The sequence below is a fragment of the Pongo abelii genome, chromosome 3 (genome assembly GCF_028885655.2).
Source record: "Pongo abelii isolate AG06213 chromosome 3, NHGRI_mPonAbe1-v2.0_pri, whole genome shotgun sequence".
NCBI lineage: Eukaryota > Metazoa > Chordata > Mammalia > Primates > Hominidae > Pongo > Pongo abelii.
The window spans coordinates 99863034-99873777 of record NC_071988.2 but is presented as its reverse complement, the minus strand read 5'-3'; the positions used below and the strand labels follow the sequence as shown (position 1 = coordinate 99873777).

The 10744-nt window shown below is 41.3% G+C and overlaps 1 non-coding gene across 1 annotated transcript; it reads right to left on the bottom strand.

Annotated features, from left to right (window-relative positions):
* Positions 1 to 3435: 3435 nt before the first annotated feature.
* Positions 3436 to 3538, bottom strand: LOC112133302 (small nucleolar RNA U13). The gene has a single exon (XR_002914970.1). It is a non-coding gene; the product is annotated as a small nucleolar RNA U13 (small nucleolar RNA).
* Between the last annotated feature and the right edge of the window lie 7206 nt (positions 3539 to 10744).

Below are 10744 nucleotides of genomic sequence, written 5' to 3'. Positions count from 1 at the left end.
TGCAACCCCAAATTTTCCTTACAGGGTGTTCTCTTCTGTATCTTCTCTCCCTTCCCTTGTTATTTATCTCATTTTTCCTTCTTTCAGGAGGCCAATGTAAACCTAGGGTGGTAGAGTGGAATGAGCATGGATATAGGACTTTGGGAGCCAGGATTCGTATCTAGTTCTCTACTAAACTAGGTGTCTTAAGCAAATCACCTCAGTATTCTGGTTTCCCTCTCTTCCTTCTTTCCACAAATATTTGCAGAGCTCCTACCCAGTGCTAAAGACTATTCTAGGTGCTAAGATGTAAAGATGAACAAGACATGACCGCTGCACTTAGAGACTGTGTACTTTGTCTCTCCAGCTGTCCCTGAGAAAGCTGCATCTCAAAACAGCAGCTTAAGTGAGTTTGTGGTTCTGCCCACCTGCCGTCTGGCCAGTGAGGAAGTGTGTCTAATGTGGGCACCTACTGGGCTCCTCAGTGGCAAAAGAGGAACCTAGAGATGGAAGACATGGAGTATAGTAGGGACACAAGGCTCTGTTAGATGGTGTCAGGGAGCAAAAGGTGGCAGCAGTAACAGCAGCAATTTGGCTCTATGCCCTTGGACAATGCAGGCTGTGGCTAGGGCTGCTGTGGTCAGAAGGAAAAGCAACTGTGCTTTTCTGGGTAGAACATCAAGTGAAGGCAGTTAACCACGGTAGCATGATTTGTTACGATCGACTGTCAGAAAGAGTCACAAGAATGCAGGCTTACCTTGAGCCTTGGGTTAGAAAGATAATAAGTTTGGAAGTCAAGGAGAGGCCAGTGAATTTGATGCAAATCATTTCATGAAATTAAACCCCTTATTCTATGGGACTCTTCTTTCTCTTCCTGGGACTTGGCACTCTTTATGTCTTGACATTTATTGGATGAATGTATGAATGGAAAATCTTCACAGAACTTAAATGTACATTGAGAACACATCACATCCTTGGTGGAAAACTGGGAGACTGGTAATCAAGAGCTGAACATTTTATTTCATGAAATAATATCACATAAAATGCTATAACTGAGTGAATGGACTCGTCAACAATTTTACTTATAGAGAGGGCTCACTGCAAGGCCAGATGGAGTAAAGTGGAGAAGGTGAGAAGGCTAGTCCTGTCCCCATGCATCTCAGGGATTCTCTGAGCCAATGACTTCTCCTATAAGCATGAAAACCTAGGAGGGAGATTTTTATTTCCAGCTCACGAAGGGTGCCGGGTGGGGACAGAAAGAGGACAAGGCTTGGAGGCAATGATTAGACAGTGGAATTTCTTTTTCACATTTTGCTATTTTTGGCCAAGCCAAACACTTTCTGAGACTCAGCTTCCTTTTCTGTAAAATGCCGCCTCCCATCCCCTTTTCTGAATTTCTCCCTATTAGAGGAGGGGTCCCTAGGACCCTGGGCAGTGGACTGTTACTGGTCTGTGGCCTGTTAGGAACCGGGCCGCACAGCAGGAGGTGAGCAGCAAGCGAGTAAGCATTACTGCCTGAGCTCTGCCTCCCATCAGATCAGCAGTGGCATTAGATTCTCACAGGAGCGTGAACCCTATTGTGAACTGCTCATGCAAGGGATCTAGGTTGTGTGCTCCTTATGAGAATGTAACTAGTACCTGATGATCAGAGGTGGAAATGTTTCATTCCAAAACCGTAACCCCACCCTCACCCCCAACCTGTCTGTGGAAAAATTCTCTTCTAGGAAACTGGTCCCTAGTGCCAAAAAGATTGGGGACTGTTGCTAATTAGAAAATTTACTTGCATTAGAAACTTTCTTGGACTGATACATTCTTCTTTGAAAACACAAATACGCCCTGCTAGTCCCAGTTCTTTAGTCAAGAGAAACAAAGCATTTTCCCACTCAAACTGGAATCATCTGATGCTGCAGGTTACTGGAGACAGGCAGAGGAGCTTCTAAGTTGGGCTGCACTGGATTGACAGGTATTGAGAGTAAAGATTCAGGAAGAAGCTGATGGGCATGTCTGATCATACAGGTGTCCGTGCAGATGACAACAAAGGGAAACTGTTAAGGGCTTGCTTGGGTACTATCAGAAGAAATCCAAGTGATTATATGGGGAGAGAGAGCAGGTCACCTGATGGTGCTAGGAATCTAGACCTAACAGAGAACAAAGTCAGGGCAAAAGAAAAACTGAGGGAAGAAAGACCCCTGGTCAAAAGAAGGCCAGACAGACAAACATTAACATCCTGGCTCGGCTGTTCCTGTGCGATCCTAATTTTTTATGTCTGTAAAATAGTGATTATATGCAACTAAAAGAATTGCTGGGAGGATTAAAATGAGAAGATATGTGTTGATTCTTAGCATGAAGTTATAATAACACACAATAAATTATAGACACTATTTTATATTATTAGGACTCTTGTATGAAGGACAGGTAAGTTCATGGTCGAAAGTGAAGAAGATGAGAGAGGAATGAAAGAGGAACTGGGCTGGGGTCTGAGGTGATGGCTGGGTTTTCTGCCAGGAGGTATGTCACATCAACAGACAATGCAGATTTTTAATAGGTCATCGTAGGGGCTGTGGCATCTGAACTGGCCACAAATGATCCCACTGGCTGGGATCCGGTGGAAAGTGTAGTACTGCAGGTAAGTCCCAGGAGTCTGGTTTGTATCCTCAGGACAAAAAGGAAAGGGAGAGAGGCAAGATGTGCCAGGTCCTGATGACAAGGTCCAGATGTGACTAATTTGCCCAGAAACACGGGGGCAGAAAATTGAGTAAGTAAAAAAAAGATTGAGTGAGTGATAAATGGTTTCTTAGAAATGCAGCTCTTTGCCCCCTAACTGTTTAACCCCTGCCATTAGACACCAGAGAGTTTCAGATTCTTAGAATGTGTGATATACATTCTTTTGTTTTCCCCCAAATAGAAATAACTAATAGAAAAGGATAAGGCCAGGAGCAGTGGTTCATGCCTGCAATCCTAGCACCTTGGGAAGCCAGGATGGGGGTATTGCTTGAAGCCAGGAGTTTGAGACCAGCCTGGGCAACATAGCAAGACCCCAATCTCAGCAAAAAATAAAAAATTAGCTGGATGTAGTGGGGCATGTGCCTGTAGTTCCAGCTACTCTGGTGGCTGAGATGGGAGGATTGCCTGAGCTCAGGAGTTTGAGGCTGCAGTGAGCCATGATCGTGCCTCTGCACTCCAGCCTTGGTGACACAGTAAGACTCCATCTCTAGAAAAATTAATTAAGTAATTAATTAATCAAATTAAATTTTAAAAGGATAAAACTAAGTCATACTCTTGAAAAATGAATAAATACATGAACAATATAGGAAAGCATAAAGTAAAAAATCAGATTTTCATTCATTTTATTACCAGTGAAGTAAACCTTTTTATAAGTTACTTAGCCATTTCCACTAGTGTGAATTGCTTACTTTACTCTTACATTACTTATTTTTATTATCATTATTATGTTCATATCAGATGGTAACATGCTCATGTCTTAACAAGGCTTGAGGGAAGCACATCTCACACCAGAGCATGAAACCCCAATCAGCACTCATATGAACTATGAAAGGATCAACTTTTATGTTACTCATTTTTATGGTACTCATTTTTAACAATAGGTTACATGCCTTCTTTACTATAGATTTGTAAAAGGGTGGTAAGGATATTAAATCTTTGTCATGTATTTTATTCTTCTGATTTGTTATCTGTGTTTTCACCTTGTGGTATTATTTCTCACATAGAATTTTTAAGTTTTTACTTTTCTTTTCAACAAATATTTCCATTTGTTAAATGCCCTACAAGATCAGATGGGAGATCCCAAAGATTCAGAATCATGGTGATGGAGATGGAAATATAAAGATGATCAGAAACACAAGAATCTAGATAGAGTTGGCAGATAAGTGGCACAGACAACAGGGGCTGAAGTCACTGAAGTCCTAAGAGTGTGCACTGTAGGGTTAAGACTTGCTGGGTTTGAATTCCGGCTCTGTCAATCAGTAGCAGTTTGAACTCTGGAAACTTTTTTTAATCTTCCTGTTCCTTAGTTTCCCCACCTGTAAAATGTAGAATTTTTGTGTAGAATGTAAGATTATTATGATGTCCTGGCAGATTGTAAACTGTCAACAAACGCTAACTGTTTTTATTAACTGACAGTTTTTTTTGTTTGTTTTTGTTTTTTTGAGACAGAGTTTTGCTCTTGTTGCCCAGGCTGGAGTACAATGGGGCAACCTCAGCTCACCGCAACCTCTGCCTCTTGGGTTCAAGTGATTCTCCTGCCTCAGCCTCCCAAGAAGCTGGGATTACAGGCATGCACCAACATGCCTAGCTAATTTTGTATTTTTAGTAGAGACAGGGTTTCTCCATGTTGGTCAGGCTGGTCTCAAACTCCCGACCTCACGTGATCCACCCGCCTCAGCCTCCCAAAGTACTCGGATTACAGACGCGAGCCACCGTGCCTGGCCTATCTGACAGTTTTTAGGGCCTGGTAAAGAAATGAGACTAGAACTGGTCCCAGGATGCATGTGAATGAGACTAGATGAGATAGGAGAGAAAATTCAAACCCAGGGACCCTGGGGGTACAAGTGGGGTCATGATCCATGTGGCTGAACACCCGGATCAGTGTCACAGAGGTCACCTGGAGGAGTGGCTCTGAGAGGTGGTTAAGAAGTACATGTCAGGGTGACTGAAAGCAACATTAAGGGAAAAAGAAAAACAAAGAAAAGACAAGAAAGAACTCACCAGAATTTCTTGTAGAGTGGACAACTTTAAGTAAAATGAAGAAACTGGAACGAAAGTATCTCAGCCACTGTGTGAAAGGAAATGAAACTCAAGTAGCAGAAAAAAAAAAAAAGACTGCCAACAGTTGGTACTGAAGATAAAATGTGCCCCAGCTTCACCACAATGGCCAAAATGCAAAAGACTGATAGTAACAAGTAGTGACAAGGATGGGAAACAAAAGGAGCTAGCTGCTGGTAGGAATGCAAGTTGGAACAAACCTTTTGGAAAACAGTTTGGCACTCTCTATTCAAGCTGAACATACGAAGACTCAGCAAGTCTACTACTGAATTTTTACAGAACAAAAATTCATATATTGGCTCACAGAAAGACATTTATGCTAATAGCAACAGTAGTCATAAAAGCCCCCAGCTGGAAACTACCCAAATGCCCATCCACTAGAATGAACAGACACTGTGCTATGTCCTCTCTATGGAAGACTGCACAGCAATAAGAATGTTCACAATATGGATGAATCATACCAAACTGAGCAAAAGTGATGGGCAAAAAGGAGCCTAGTGTGTGATTTAATATGATTCCACTTACATATAGTTCAAAAACAGGCAGAACTAATTTCAGTGTTAGACGTGAAGATATGGTTACTCTTTGGGGAGGCTGTGAGGAAGTGGCTGTGGAGGCTGGTTTTGGAGGCACTGGGAATTTTCAGTTTCTTAATTTGGGTGACGACTACATGCTTATATTTGATTTATACAAAATCCATCACAGTGTATACTTACTACTTGTGCCTTTTTCTTTATGTATTTGTCAATTAAAAGTTTAAAATATTTGCCTATATTAGAAACTAACAAAAGTCATTGAAAATCACTTTGTTCACTTACTGAAAGTGTAGTTGGTTTATTGTCAGCTTCATGTTGATACAGACAATAATTTTTGAACCTCGGTTTCTATATTTATTAAGTATGGATAATAAGACATTTATGCTAATAGCAACAGTAGTCATAAAGGCCCCCAGCTGGAAACTACCCAAATTCCCATCCACTAGAATGAACAGACACTGTGCTATGTCCTCTCTATGGAAGACTGCACAGCAATCTTACCGTAGACAATTTAGGTGGAAGAGCTTTGAACGTGGTGAAATCCCATACAATTTGCTAGGGAGATAATGTTTTGTTCCCATTCCTGATGTTTCCTTTCTATTAGCACAACAACCTTCAGCTCTCCCAAACTGCTGACCATTCTATCCCAGGAGAGTGAAACTGACAAATTTGGTAAGTATAGAACATCCCTCTTCAATCTTTCCCTCTTGGAATCCGGAGTGTCTAGCATATGGGTTATTGAACTACAGAGAGGCTGAGTGCATTCTCCGAATTTAGACGGGTAATAAATCACAGAGCTAGAATTTGAACTCAGGTTTCTCTTGGATTACACAGATCATGTTTTTAACCATTCCACTGTACTGCCTGCCTCATAAGTAATCTATTATATACAAAATAAAGGCTGAGTTGTTTGGTACAGGTAAGAATACAATAGGATCTCAGGGAAGGGAGTCTATATAGGGATTAAAGATGACGACACAGGCTATGTGCACCTGGAATCCCAATTCTTTGGGAGGTTGAGGCTGAAGGATTGCCTGAGCCAAGCAGTTCGAGACAAGCCTGGCTAACATCAGGAGACTCTATCTCTACACAAAATTTAAAAATTAGCTGGGCATGATGGTGCACACCTTTAGTCCCAACTACCCAGGAGGCTGAGGTAAGAGGATTGCTTGAGCATGGGAGGTCGAGGCTGCAATGAGCCATGTTCTTGCCACTGCACTCTAGCCTGGGTGACAGAGTGAGACCCTGTCTCAAAATTTTTTCTTTCTCTTTCCTTCCTTCTTTCTTTCTTTCTTTCTTTTTTTGAGACAGGGTCTCATTCTGTTGCCTAGGTTGGAATGCAGGGGCATGATCTTGGCTCCCTGCAGCCTCCACCTCCTGGGCTCAAGCAATCCTCCTGCCTCAGCCTCCTGAGTAGCTGGGACCACAAGCACATGCCACCACACCTGAATAATTTTTGTATTTTTTGTAGAGATGGGATTTTGCCATGTTGTCCAGGCTGTTCTGAAACTCCTGGGCTCAAGCCATCCACTTGCCTCAGCCTCCTAAAGTGCTAGTGCTGGGATTGCAGACATGAGCCACCATGCCTGGTAATTTTTTTTAATTTAAAAATTAAATTAAATTTTAAAAGATTCCAGGCATGGTGGCTCACGCCTGTAATCCCAGCACTTTGGGAGGCCAAGGTGGGTGGATCACGAGGTCAGGAGATTGAGACCGTCCTGGCTAACATGGTGAAACTCTGTCTCTACTAAAATACAAAGAATTAGCCAGGTGTGGTGGTGGGCGCCTGTAGTCCCAGCTACTCGGGAGGCTGAGGCAGGAGAATGGCATGAACCTGGGAGGTGGAGCTTGCGGTGAGCCAAGGTAGTGCCACTGCACTCCAGCCTGGGTGACAGTGAGACTCTGTCTCAAAAAAAAAAAAAAAGAAATTAAAAGATGAGGACACCAGATTTTTCTATTCCCACACTATATGTGTCAATTCTTGCTAAGTTCTCTCAGTGTAATCCCCAGGAGCCAGTATAGTTAGAATTAACATTTACCTACTTCTAAGCCAGAATAGAAGAGGTGTCTGTTGGTGACAAAAATACAGTTAACAGGGTTTAATTCCAGTGCCCCATGCCAGGGCACTCACAGCCCGTTTCTCCATGGGTTTAGCTGCACTGTGTCATTTACTGCTGTTGGTGTTTGCCTTTAAATTCTAGACTGCTTTGTAAGCCATTCTAAGGTATTAGAAGGGACAGGAAGCATATTTTCCAGCACCTGAAGTGTAAGAATAGGTAAAGGGTATGCTAACAGCATTTCATAAAAGATTATTTTTGAGGTATAATGTATATTCAATAAAAGCCTTTATTTGAGATGTTCAGTTAAATGGGTTTTGACAACTTTATACATGCAACCACCATTCAAAACAAGATACGGAACATTTTCATCATTCCAGAATCATACTGTATAATTTTGTTTGTGTGCATCTGGCTTTCTTTCACTCAGCATACTGTTACAGTAATTCATTCATGCCATTGCGCTTACCAGTAGTATTTAAATTTTTTTATTTTTTAATTTTTGTGGATACATATTTATGGGGTACATGAAATAGTTTGGTACAGGCATGCAATGTGTAATAATCACATTATGGAAAATTGGGTATCCATCCCCTCAAGCATTTATCCTTTGTGTTATAAACAATCCAATTATACTTATAGCTATTTGTAAATGTATAATTAAATGAGTACTGACTATAGTTCACTCATTGTGCTGTCAAGTACTAGATCTTATTCGTTCTTTCTAACTATTCTTTTTTTGTACCTATTAACTATCCCCACCTCCTGCTCACCCCCTCTGCCATTACCCTTCCCAGCCTTTGGTAACCTTCCTATTCTCTATCTCCATGGGTTCAATTGTTTTGAGTTTTAGAACCCACAAATAAGTGAGAATATGCAATGTTTGTCTTTCTGTGCCTGGCTTATTTCACTTAACAAAATGACCACCAGTTATAATCATGTTTTTGCTAATGACAGGATCTCATCCTTTTCTATGGCTGAATTGTATTCCATTCTGTGTAGGTACCACATTTTCTGTATCTGTTCATCTGTGGATGGACACTTAGGTTGCTTCCAAATCTTGGCTATTGTGAACAGTCTGCAACAAACACAGGAGTGTAAATATCTCTTTGATATTCTGATTTCCTTTCTTTTGGGAATATATGTAGCAGTAGGGTTGCTGGATCACATTGTAGCTCTATTTTTAGTTTTTTGAGGACCCTCCAACTGTTCTCCATAGTGGTTGCACTAATTTACATTCCCAGCAGCATTGTACAAAGGTTCCTTTTCCTCCACATCCTCACCAGCACTTCTTATTGCCTGTCTTTTGGATAAAAGCCATTTTAACTGGAGTGAGATGATATCTCATTGTAGTTTTGATTTGCATTTCTCTGATGATCAATGATGTTGAGCACTTTTTCGTATGCCTGTTTACCATTTGTATATCTTCTTTTGAGAAATGTCTATTCAAATCTTTTGCCCATTTTAAAAATCAGATTATTAGAGCTAAGTAGTATTGAATTGTGTAGATATACAACAGTTTGTCTATCCATTTTCTTGTTGATAGATATTTAGGTTGCCTCCAGTTTTTGCTTGTTATAAATAAAGCTGCCATGAACATTCTTGTGATAGTCTTTGTGTGAACATATATTTTCACTGCTCTTGGGTAAATACCCAGGAGTGGAACTGTTGAATCATAGGGTAGATATATGTTTATCACTGTGAGAAACTGCTAAACAATTCTCCAAAGGGTTGAACCATTTTAATTCCTACCATCAATGTTGCTCTGCATTCCCGAAGGAAAATTTTTTACAAAGCCAAACTGTGATGACATCTTAGTAAAGAGTATTTATCATGGTGTCTAGGGTGGGAAAAATTTCTGTGGGAATCATTTGGAGGGAGGAAAAAACAGCAAGAAGGAGCCGGGGGAGTGGATTGGCATTCACCAAAAAGCATTCACCAGGAAGCCAGCCTGGGGACACCACGTGGGCAGTGGGCTCCATAGCTACCAATCAAGGCTGTGTTCTCTGCTGATGGCATTCATTCCACATGCCAGGCCCTCTGTCTGTGATCCAAGAAATCTGGGCAACTTATTGTTTTTGTTCAAGTTGTACTTCATTGAAATTCTTTTTGGAGTGTCCCTTTCGGTCACAAGTTCCCTTTCTGTGTGAGAGCCAAGATAGTGAAGCTTAGCACAGCAAGGCTTTTTGAATTTGTGCTGCTGACTTCACCACCAGTTGTGGTATCAGAGCTGGCTAACCTGACCCAGCTCATGATCAGCTTTCCCTCGGCTTCTACAAGTAGAGAGCAACTTATTGTTTATCTTTTGAACTCTTCCCCCAAGTTACTTTTAGCAAGGTTTTTAGTTTGTTTTTTAATGCTATTATATTTGAGGGAGGGCAAGGCCTTTGGCATTGCTTTAAGGTGATTTCATTTTGAGACAAAACCTCATTCTCTGAGTTTTTCTTTAGATCATCATGACAGAGGCCAGAAATAGGTGAAGTAGTCCCCCAAAGAATAAATCTCAGCTTTCTTCAAGCATGGTTTATCCTGTTTGTGTATTCCTTTTAATTCAATCCTGTTAGTAAACATTCCGCTAAAGTAGGTGACCAGCAGTCCTTATTCCTCAGGCAAATTCCGTATGGTAGACTAGGGTCCCAAATTTGGGCATAGCTTGGTTTCAACTCCTATAATCTTTATGCTGTTCCTCCAATTGGCACTCACTATAAGTGAGAAAAATACAAACCCCTATTTACTTCTCATTCCTTCTCTTTCAATGGAGGGTTTGTCCCTCCTCCTACCAAAAGCAAATTCTTTCATGTATGTTCTGGATTCCATTCTGTCCTGCCTTCTCAGAGAATGTTTCTAACTGGTTATTTATTACCTGTAGCAGAAATCATTGTCCTCCTAAATCTGGGCTGCTTCTTTCATGGTATAAAGTTGTTGCTGGGAAGTAGTGGCCGCCCTACCAGAAACGACATTCCCTAACCTCCCTTGCCTTTAGATGGAACCACATGACTAGTTCTTCTCAATATAATATGATTAGAAGTGGCATGGGTCCACCAGCTAGCTTTAAAAGCAGGAATGCTTCTTCTCCCTTTCTTAGGGGTGGCAAATATCTGGGTTAGCAGTGGCAAATCCGTACCAGTCTACAGCAACCTCAATTCTTGCCTCCTCAGAAGAAAGAATTCAACTGAGGGCCATAAGGCAGAAAAAGAAATGGAGGTAAGTTTCAGAGCAGGAGTGGACGTTTATTAAAAAGCTTTAGAGTAGGAAAAAAAGGAAAGTACACTTGGAAGAGACCCAAACGGGCAACTTGAAGGACAAGTGCAGTGTTTGACCTTTTGACTTGGAATTTTATATGCTCACATATTTCTGGCATCTTGTACCCCTTTCTTTTGATTCTTCCCT